The following is a 12,005-nucleotide window of genomic DNA, read 5'->3' as shown; positions in this document are numbered from 1 at the left end:
TACCTAAATGGACAGCGCCTCAGGCGGCTGCCTTATGTGTGTGGGTTGTGGCCACTGGACAGAGTCTTGGCTGCATGGATGTATTATGCTGTGGTGGTTGTGGCCAGACACTGGGCTCTTGGGTGTATGGCCTGAGGCCGAAGAGCCTGCCCACTGGTTGCAAGTACTGCAATAGTAAGTGTACAGAAGTGGGCGGGGGCTGCGGCAGCTGCCTTATTGGACTGCCCCGAGATTCTTGTGTGTATGAGAGTCTGCCCACTGGGTGCAAGCATTGTAATAATATGTGTACAGAATGGACTAGCCCTTGGGCGCCTGCCTTATGTGTGTGAGTTGTGGCCACTGGCCAGATTCTTGAGTGCATGGGTGCATTATGCTGCAATGGTTGTGGCCTGCCCCTAGAGTCTTGGGTGCATGGCTCTATTATGCTGTGCTGCTTGTAGGCTGCTCCTAGACTTTTGGATGCATGATAGTCTGCCCACTCATTGCAAGAAGCCTAATAGTATGTATGCAGCAGTGGATAGGGACTCGGGTGTGTGGGATGTAGCCACAGGCCAGATTCTTGGATACATGGCAGTTTTATGCTGCAGTGGTTGTGACCAGGCCCTAGACTCTTGGTTCATGGCCTACAGAAAAACAAGATGGTTGCTATTTAATTTCTAAAAACACCCGGTTTTGGGTAAATCACTCAGATATCTGTATTTATTTTTGAGAAGAGGGCACCCATTTTCCGTCAAATATTGAAATATCTACTGCACGGAATAAACCCAAACCATACATGGATCACGAGTCAATGCTTCATGCCCAAGTTGTTTCAGACCTGGTCCAAATCTGTCCAGCGGTTTGTGCTCTGAGATTTGGCAAAAATGTACCTTCTTTGTCTACGGGAAAATTAATGGGAAGTAGGCCGCACTTTGGAAATGTTCTTTTTTGATGCTTAATAACTTATTTATTTTTTAGCAAATCTTTATGAAAATTTGCAGTCTGAGAGGGCCCACTGATTTATTATCACTTTCCAAATTTCGCTCAAAATCATTAGTAGAAACAAAAGTTATTAACGGTAGAATTTTGAGTGGTTCCTATGTGTGTCTATAACGTGCCCTGCGGTAGCAGCACTGTAGTTATGGTTAAGTAGATCAACTCATAGAAAGAGCACTTTTTGGGCAGCTTATAACTTTGGCGCTGTCCGACGAATCCTCACCAAACTTAAAAAAAAAAAGTATATGGCCCCTCAGGACGATTTTGCGAAATTTTTGGTGCGATTTCGTCTAGGGAGGTTCAGGGGAGTCCCAAAATGTTTAGAAATCCTCATAAACACAATGGAAACAAAAAATTGTTTGTGCCTACAGCTCAAACCGCTGCAAGGATTTTCACCAAATATGTGCCAGGAGTGCCGGCTTGCCTTGAAAGCGTTCTTTTGAAATTTGGTGTAAATTGTCCAGTAGTTTTAAAAGAAATGGGCAAAAAGGAGGTACAAAAAATGGTGATATCTTGGTCCGTTCCGGGGACTCACTTCCTGATTCGGGTCTGCAAACACGTCTGGGCCAATTAGGGTGCAGTATGATGTCAGCGGACATCTTACAGGCCCACTGATTGGATGGTGAAAAATGTGTGGGGCATCATATTTTTTTAAACGGTCACCATGCTGGATCCGCGGACAGCAGCCAGTGTCCACGGATAGCGTGGTGGGGAAAAATTCTGGAAAACACATTTAGGGTTTTTTGGTGGCCGATAGAGGGCATGAAAAGGGTGGAGAAGTGGAAAAAAGTTGATAGGGAGCTGTTTTTATAGTTCAAAAAAAGTTGTGCAGGTGCCGCCGAGTGTGCCGTCACTTCTACTGTCCCTGGACAGCACGATGGGAGAAAAGTTAGGGAATTATATTTGGGGTTATTTAGTGACCGAAAGAGGGCCTGGAAAGTGTGGGGGAGTCGAATAAAGTTGAGAGGGAGCTGTTTTTATAGGTAAATAAATCCGTTGCAGTTTCCCCCAGTCTGCGAACACTGCAGTAGTCTGCAAACCTGCACGTGCCATCTGGGTCTTTTAAGGGGGACTAGCCAATCAGATTTTGTGGGTCTGGAGGAGGTGTTGAAGTGTACTGGAGTGCAGGGTCAGAAGTGTTTTCTTTGTTGTGTGTAGTGAAGATGGCTATGGCTATGGCTGTGAAGAAGCAGAGTGTGTGGATGGTGGGAGATTCTTGGATCTATTCATTGAAGGTTTATAGTGAATCTTGTGGCATCTCTGCTACTATTAGATTGGACGAAGTTGATGTTTCATGCTATGCAGATTGTGGGTTAAACTGGGGGAACTTATTAACTTTCTGTAAGAGGATGGCTCACTTTAAACATGCAGATATTATTGTTGTGCATTGTGGATGCAACAGTTTGGACAATGTGACTCCAGGATCATTGCAGGTTGCACTGAATTATATTTTGAGAAGCCTAATGAAACTGTTTCCAGCTGTGAAGATAATTTTTTCTGAAATCAACTGAGGACAAATATGGAGACCTCCACATTTGTTTTGTACTCAGATGGAAGAAAGTAAACAGCTTGTGAATGGAGGTGTATGTACTTTTTTAAATGCTTTAGGAATGTCACATTTTCACAACAAAAAAATCAAGTTGGTTGATGTAAATAATTTTTGAGTAGATGGAGTGAATTTGAGTGATGTCGGAAATCAGATTTTTCTTTTCAATATCGAAAATGCACTGAAACTATTTTTGTGAACTTGTGAAATATGTTGTGAAATATTTTTTTAGTATTTGTAGAAAAAAAAAAGAAACAGTTTTTGTGATAGTTAAATAAGTTCAGTAGAACATTTGTTAGTTCAGTATATAAAAAACACCAAGAAATACAAAAACAGGTTCTTTTAAGAGCCACCATTTTTGAATGAAAAAGTATTAAAATGATTTGAATTCCCCTACCCCAATCTTGGAACTTTCGAGATTTAAGCAGACTATCGTATCGTCTGCAGACCATACAGGCTGCAAAAGTGCCCCAACGCAGGTGCTGGTACAAGTGCAGAGCGGAGGACTAAGCAGACCGGTACACTACCTTTAGGCATGGGAGGCTACCACAGAAGCAGCGACAGACACGAAAGCGGAGTGGAGGGTGCCTAAGAGATAAGGCAACAGAGAGGATCCCACAACGAGGGGAACTTTGAGGTGATGCCAGAGAGAGCTCTGGGCTTAGATAGCAGGTAAAGGCCTCCGAAAAACATAGGTGGCAAAGTGGGGTGTGAGACAACAGCAAGAGAATTGCTCAAGATAGTACTACAACAGACAAAATACTGCACTGTGTTAATCCAAGCAGAACTGAGCACTATAGAGTATGTAGACACAGAAATGGTATCAAAGTGAAGCAATAGCACGGGGAAGCTCTCATCGATCAACGCATTTGACAAACCCGCACAAATGATGGACAGCATGAGGACAATGGCGCATGAAGCACAAGGAGAGGAGGATCCCGGGCGAAAGGACCATCAGATATTAGAGGCCATAGCTGAACTGAAGTCGGCACTGGAATTCTAAATTGATGCAATCAGCATCGATGTGAACCTCTTGAGACAGGATGTTAGAGCATTGGCAGAACGCACAGGAGTGCTGGAAAATGAGGTGAAAACCAACACAAGCAGTTGCAACAAAAACTCCCAGGAAGTATCCATACTGCAGCAGCAAGTGCAGAATCATGAAAACAGAGTAGAAGAGGCGGAAGGTCGAGCACGGAGGAACAGTGTATTGATTGTTGGGCTCCCAGAAGGCGAGGAAGGTCCAAACCTGACAGAATTCATCAAAAACATGCTGCTGCAGGAAATAGGAGCTGGATCACTTACCCAAGGGTTCACAGCTGAAAGGGCGCATAGGGCCCTAACAAGAAAGCCTCCACCTGGAGTCCCACCTCGGATGATAATAGCCAAAATACTAAATTACATGGACAGAGAAAGGATCTTAGAACATTTTCGGAAAGGAGGAACGATCTGCCGAGTATCAGCAACTATCACGGCATACTCGGATTATGCTTTCCTAGTGCAAAAGCAGAGGATGAACTATGTGGCAGTCAAGATGAGGTTACGTGCAGCTACTCTTAAACATATTTTGTTGTATCCAGCCAGCGAAAATGAAAGTCCTATATAGCGACCAGGCTGTTTTTTTTTAGAAGCCCGAAGAAGTGAACAAGTTGATGGACACGATGAACATGCAGACTGAGAAAGAAAACCAGGCGAGAAGCGGAAGTGATAAGTGAATCTGCGTTGTTAAATAATGTACACTTGAGCCACGCAGTAGCCATTATGACTGATCCGATATAGACATTTAAGTTGGAACATCAAGTGCTAATTTTACAGTTAATCAAATGTAGGAATCAATGGTGCCGCCTAGATTTAAGTGGTGTCAGGATCACACTCTCACCCACAGTAGTTTCGGTAGGTTAGGATACTAGTAGATCAGTATCCTCCTGCTGCACTCCGAACACCTGCATAATTGCCGGAATAGGAGAGAGATGCAGGGATGCCTGAGCTCCAGATTCAGAGCTGGGCAGATGTTGGGAACTGTTGGGGAAGTGGGAGGGGAGGGAGTTGGGATTTTTAGAGGGAAGTTGGCCTAAAAATATGCACAGGGTGAAGGGGCAAAGGTGATAAGAGAGGAAAGGAAGCAGAAATCACTAGCAAAGATGGGTGAACTCAAAATAGCAACTTGGAATTTAGATGTCTGAATAGCTCCATTAAGAGGAATCGAGTAATGACATATTTAAGGCATAAAAAAAAGATATAGCCATCTTGCAAGAAACCATTTGAACAAAGACAGACAAGACAACTTGGCAATGAAATGCGGAGGGGTAAACTTCGGTTGAACATACTCAGCATATGCCAGAGGGGTACTAATATGGGTAGCCCCGACAGTCCCATTCAAGGTGAAGTGGGAAAATGGAAGAACAGGCTCCCGCCCTTCCCCCCTCGCGCTTGGCCTAGAGGATCACGGCCTAGACACCCGCCACGAGAGGAGTTTGCCTATCTACCAGACGACCAAATACCCTGGTACAGGAACATACGGATGTGCCCATCTACCTGCCCAGCAGCCCGCCCTGTCCATGCCGACACCTGCGGCACGGATCAACTCGACTAAACCTACACGTCGTTAGAGATGCCATGACGACCTAGCCAACGGTCAGCACACCTGTGCAAACATGCACACCGGACACTCCCACACCAATCCACACGAAGAATATACTCAGTGCTATGACGTAGGCGACAGACATACTCACGGACGTGCATCTTTATTATTTTCCACATAGGCTCTCAAAATGCAGAAACGCAAGACGCATCATGAACCTATCTAAAAAGGCTTGCTCACGCTTCTTCTAAGAACCATGTACCATAATGAAGAATATAACGGAGACACGATACTGAGGATAGAGCAATATGATACCATAACCTAAAGCGCTCTGCATCAAACGGTTCCACCTATGCACCAGGCCCAAGTAGGACACAAGCAAAAGCTTCCATGAACATTGAATAAGCAAGAACTGGGTTGCTGACCCTGCAAAATGAGCCCGGCGAAAGCACACCGCCAAGGGCACGATGTTGCAATCTCGCACGTTGCAAGCCAATTCCAAGGTCGCACCTGCAAGATAAACCAGGCACACAGTAGGAAAAACAATATTAATTGTGTTGAATTTTGCCTCAAAACACGGTCCCACCTCACGTGACAAAGCCAAACCTGACAAGATGCCAAGCCCAGGAGGAAGGAGACGCCTGAATCCCACGTTTCAAGACACAGGAAGATACAATTAAAAGACTCATTGGACATCTGCAGCAGTGGGAGTAGTCGACCTCCCAATATATGAATAAATCCTCACATTGTTTACACCTACCCATAGTGAAACATTGTTGCAAATGACAGGTGCACCGCGAGCTGGGAACAGCGATAGTCCCAGACTGGGAGGCTCGCGAGCGGACCAATCAGAACATGGGGCTCCTATCACTGACGCCATTAACATTGACCAATCCTCAGAGGTCTTCATGTAACAACTTTCATGTATCAAATTGAAGGGACAGCCCAGGTATACCACCTGACTAACCCTCAACCACTAACACCGTTCTCTATATGTGTGCTATACTAACCCTACCACTCGAGTAACCAATCCAGAGTGGAGATAGGTTTTTTGCTAAACTTTTTAAGGTGACGCAAGTAGCGCGTCATACTAAGGTAAAAAGGGCCTGCGAGCCCCACGATTGTGTGTGTGTCAGGACGGACGCGTACGCTCCTTGACCCATCCCTGCCGTTTTGTCTAATAAACAGCAGAGTCACCTTGCTTCTTGCGTGTGTCTCATACTCTATCTCTTTTGGGATATACGGGAGGAGTTGGGGCCTCCCTGCCCGGAGGTCTGCGGACGGCCCGGCCGACCCCGGCAGAATTTCCCCCCGACAAGTTGGAGGCACTGCTGAGATCTGTTTAAGATCTGCTTTTTTATTTTTACTTTTTCCAGGTAATCCCGTTGCGAGGAGGCCCGGCAGCGCGGCCCCCTCTGCCGTTGCCCCCTTCTGAGGACTACAGGACCATCGCGGAACTGCGAGAGGACCGGACAGCGCAATCCGGATATTGGCCTTCGGGAGCCGGTTGAGAAGTATCCCGCCCGCGGTTGGCGAGTGTCCAGACGTGGTCCAGACGAGGGGAGGTGGCGAGCCGCTTGGAGCGGTGCACGCAGTCGAGCGGCCCCGCATCAAGAGAACTTGGTGAGCATGCCACGCACAACAAGCAATGTGAAATTGTGAGGGAGGGGGGAGGAATTAAATACGGGAGGTGGGAGGTGTTGCACAGGTGCGCGGCAAAGGTTTGACAATTTAGTGTAGGCAATGAAATGAATGGTAGCCGAACGAGTGCGAGAGCAGTCGGTTACGTTACGCGAGAGAAGGGGGCGGAGCACGAAAACATCACGTGCGGCCGCTCGTAGACACTGATTGGCCTAGGTCGCGACTACGTGTAAGGGTATGTGTGTGTGTGGTTTCCTACGACTTGGCATTTATTGATCAATGAGTAGATGAGGATCCCTATTGTTCGAGCAAGAAACTCGATAGGTAGATGACGTTTCTCTGTAGGCGGTAGCTAGTTAGTTGCCCAATACGGAAGATAATTGGCTGGTTAAGCCCTTCTGTCGAGGGGCGTATCACACGCGAGGCGACGCAGCGTGCGCAGTCCGATTATATTATTGATTACCTTGTTCCAGGAGTGACAGGAAGACAGCTGTGAGGTTAACGGGGGTAGATTGCAAGTGTATTTTGGACTTAAAGAATATATGAAGAACTTACCAGTAGTTTGAAGCGATCTGTGACGTCACCAGTAGGGCTTTCATAGGATATCCTGAGCACAAGGCATCTTTCTTTCTGAGAGTGGTGGGGAAGAGAACTGTGGTAAGGGAGTGGAAACGGAGATAAACGGTAATGAATTGATCGAGGAAAGGCGAAACGGGGGACGTGGCTGCGCACGGAGAACGCCAGCCACGGCAAGTGTAGAAGAAGGAGGAGGAGCAAATGAAAATAGGACGACTGTATAAGAACGTCACAAGGGGTACGCAGCCGCAGGGGGCTACGTGCACCTCGGCCGCAGGGGGCCGTAAGGGTGTTGTGTAAAGGAAGAAAGACAGAAGAAAATATACAAATGTAAATACTATATTTTAATAATTTTCCTCAGCGGACTATCGCAAGTCCCCAAACTTACGGGGCCAGGTAACGATATAAGGCTGTATATTGTAAACTGCTAGTGAGATAACCGCTACCAAAAAGGGGAAGGGTAACAAGTGGAGCGTTACTATGTCACACGGGACAGGATCGGGAGGGTGGGGGAACACCCTCACTACCCCACTACAACACATATGTACAACACTGTCACCCCATAGGGAGAAACTGATCAAGTATAGCATAGAATGGACACAGAGGACGGACAACAAAATGATAACACCATGGCCGCCTAATGGTAGCTTTGATCCATATGCCCAACATTCACTATTAAACCATCTGCATAATACATACAAAGGGAAGAAGTTGGCAAACCACGTGGAGGTGTTTAACTTATGGAGGATGTTCCAAGGGTCCCGACCAGGACCAAATGGAATGTTCACTGTGGGGGAAATACCGGAAGAAAAGGAGATTAAGGAGGAAGGAGAGGATGGGAAAAAGGGGAGTGAAGACCCAAAGAACACGGGGAACGGACAAGAGGGAAGAGAAAAGAACAATAAATCAAATGAAATAAAAAAGGAACAGAGCAACGATATACCCCTAGCAAAGGTAGTGAAAACAGAGAAAGGGGGGTTGTACCCTTTAAGTGCCAAGGACGAGGTATCTCGTCCTTGGAAGTGCACACGCAGTGCCAAGGACGAGATAGCTCGTCCTTTTCGGCACCTTGTTTTGAGCGATCCCTGCAAAGCAGGGATCGCTCAAAACTGTAATCCAACCCCCGGGCTATGTGAGGGGGAGGTCCCCCCTCACTGCCCGGGGGTTGGATTTCCTTCAGTTTCACGCCGACGTGCGTGACGCACGTCGGCGTGAAACGGAAAGTAATTCCACCGCAGCAGCCATTTTCGGCTGCTGCGTTGGAGAGAGAAGGTGAGTGCCCTTCTTGTTCCGCCTCGATCTCCGGCTGTATTTCAAGCCGGAGATCGAGGCGGGTATCGTTGGAAAGGGGAGATCTTCCCCTTTCCAACGATACCCATTGTGTGGCTTTGCTGCTGGCGGATCGGGCGCACGGCGCCTCGATCCGCGGGCAGCAACGTCACGGATCAAACGAAGATCCTTTTGTGACACGTGGGGGAGGGGGGGCTGCTTACTAGGTAAGCGGCCCCCTTCCCCCGTGGCCCCAAAGCATGGGGCCACAGCGCCAGGGACCCCTGGGGGCAGATGATCACTGCCCCCAGGGGTGGGGGAAAAAAAAAAAAAAAAAATGTCGAGGGAAGGAGGGAGGTGGGAGGGGGTTTTGGGCCCTGGGGCCCACTGGGCCACCAGGGATTGACCTAAAAGTGGTGTCCCTGGAAAGGGGACTTTCTCCCCTTTCCAGGGACACCACTCATATGCCGCATTGCTGGTCACGGATCAGCGCAGAGCGCTGATCCGTGACCAGCAACCCACTGAACCACCATGGATCTGTTTGTGAGTTGGGGGGGAGGGTGGCTGCTTCAGGTAAGCAGCCCCCTCCCCCCCCCGGCCCCCAAAGCATGGGTACACATGAAAATGAACCCTGGGGGCAGAAGGCTGACCATCTGCCCACAGGGAAATATATAAAAGAAAAAGTAAAAATAATCCGAGGGATGGGGGGAGATGGGAGGGGGTTTGGGGTCCTGGGGCCCACTAGGCCACCAGGGATTGACCTAAAAGTGGTGTCCCTGGAAAGGGGACTTTCTCCCCTTTCCAAGGACACCACATATGAGGCATTGCTGGTCACGAATCGGCGCAGAGCGCTCGATCCGTGACCAGCAACCCACTAGACCACCATGGATCTCTTTGTGAGGTGGGGGGGGGGATGGGGCTGCTTCAAGTAAGCAGCCCTCTCCCCCCTCCCGACCCCAAAGTATGGGGGCATGTGCATGTGAACCCTGGGGCAGATGGCTGACCATCTGCCCCAAGGGAATGTAAAATAAAAAGAAAAAATGAAATGATGGGAAACGGGGGTGGGGGAAGGGGTGGGGGCCACTAGCCACCATGGATTTTTTACTGAATGAAAGGGGGAGGGTGCCCCCCCAACCGAAGTAGAAAGGGGGCACCCCTTGTAACCCTCCCTGGGGGCAGATATCTGTTCCTAGGAAGGGGCATCTGACCCCAGGGAGGGATGCATGAGGTGGGCCCCCCTATCTGCCCCCAGGGAGGGTTGAATGAGGTGGGGCCTTCCATATGGGGTGGGGGGGTTGAGGGCCACCCCCCATTGCGGTACATCATGTGCTGCCAATTTAGGGTGGCCCTCAGCCCCCCCTAAAAAGCAGCCTGTTATTTTGTATATTTTTTTTTGTTTACCCAACTTTGCTTGGTGCAGATGGCCACATTAGTGTGGCTATCTGCCCCCAGGGTGCCCAAACCCTACTGCCCCATCTATTGGGGGTCCTGCCCCACCTTTTGGGGTGGCCCTCTCCCCCCTCACACCAAATGGAGGTGGGGTGTAGCTCACGCAGCCGTTTGGAGGAGGCCCAGGGAGGCCTGCATGAGGTGTGTCCCCCAGCCATTGGGGGTGGGGTGGGGGGGGCTCCCCAAAAGGTGGGTCAGGACCCCCAATAGATGGTGCAGTAGGGTTTGGGCACCCTGGGGGCAGATAGCCACACTAATGTGGCCATCTGCACCAAGCAAAGTTGGGTAAACAAAAAAAAATATACAAAATCACAGGCTGCTTTTTAGGGGGGGCTGAGGGCCACCCTAAATTGGCAGCGCATGATGTACCACAATGGGGGGTGGCCCTCAACCCCCCCCACCGCAAATGGAGGGCCCCACCTCATGCAACCCTCCCTGGGCGCAGATAGGGGGGGCCTCACCTCATGCATCCCTCCCTGGGGTCAGATGCCCCTTCCTAGGAGCAGATATCTGCCCCCAGGGAGGGTTGCATGAGGTGGGGCCCTCCATTTGGGGTGGGGGGGGTTGAGGGCCACCCCCCGTTGCGGTACATCATGCGCTGCCAATTTAGGGTGGCCCTCAGCCCCCCTAAAAAGCAGCCTGTGAATCTGCATTTTGTTTTTTGTTTACCCAACTTTGCTTGGTGCAGATGGTCACATTAGTGTGGCTATCTGCCCCCAGGGTGCCCAAACCCTACTGCCCCATCTATTAGGGGTCCTGCCCCACCTTTTGGGGTGGCCCTCTCCCCCCTCACCCCAAATGGAGGTGGGGTGTACCTCACGCAGCCGTTTGGAGGAGGCCCAGGGAGGCCTGCATGAGGTGTGTTACCCAGCCATTGGGGGTTGGGTGGGGGGGCACCCCAAAAGGTGGGGCAGGACCCCCAATCGATGGGGCAGTAGGGTTTGGGCACCTTGGGGGCAGATAGCCCCACTAATGGGCCAATCTGCACCAAGCAAAGTTGGGTAAACAAAAAAAAATATACAAAATCAAAGGCTGCTTTTTAGGGGGGGCTGAGGGCCACCCTAAATTGGCAGCGCATGATGTACCGCAACGGGGGGTGGCCCTCAACCCCCCCATCGCAAATGGAGGGCCCCACCTCATGCAACCCTCCCTGGGCGCAGATAGGGGGGGCCTCACCTCATGCATCCCTCCCTGGGGTCAGATGCCCCTTCCTAGGAGCAGATATCTGCCCCCAGTGAGGGTTGCATGAGGTGGGGCCCTCCATTTGGGGTGGGGGGGGTTGAGGGCCACCCCCTGTTGCGGTACATCATGCGCTGCCAATTTAGGGTGGCCCTCAGCCCCCCCTAAAAAGCAGCCTGTGAATCTGCATTTTGTTTTTTGTTTACCCAACTTTGCTTGGTGCAGATGGTCACATTAGTGTGGCTATCTGCCCCCAGGGTGCCCAAACCCTACTGCCCCATCTATTAGGGGTCCTGCCCCACCTTTTGGGGTGGCCCTCTCCCCCCTCACCCCAAATGGAAGTGGGGTGTACCTCACGCAGCCGTTTCGAGGAGGCCCAGGGAGGCCTGCATGAGGTGTGTCCCCCAGCCATTGGGGGTGGGGTGGGGGGGCACCCCAAAAGGTGGGGCAGGACCCCCAATAGATGGGGCAGTAGGGTTTGGGCACCTTGGGGGCAGATAGCCACACTAATGGGCCAATCTGCACCAAGCAAAGTTGGGTAAACAAAAAAAATATACAAAATCACAGGCTGCTTTTTAGGGGGGGCTGAGGGCCACCCTAAATTGGCAGCGCATGATGTACCGCAACGGGGGGTGGTCCTCAACCCCCCCCACCCCAAATGGAGGGCCCCACCTCATGCAACCCTCCCTGGGCGCAGATAGGGGGGCCTCACCTCATGCATCCCTCCCTGGGGTCAGATGCCCCTTCCTAGGAGCAGATATCTGCCTCCAAGGAGGGTTGCATGAGGTG

Source organism: Ambystoma mexicanum, chromosome 5q, assembly GCF_040938575.1.
Source record: "Ambystoma mexicanum isolate Mex_15411 chromosome 5q, UKY_AmexF1_1, whole genome shotgun sequence".
NCBI lineage: Eukaryota > Metazoa > Chordata > Amphibia > Caudata > Ambystomatidae > Ambystoma > Ambystoma mexicanum.
Note: the sequence above shows the minus strand (reverse complement) of the source record.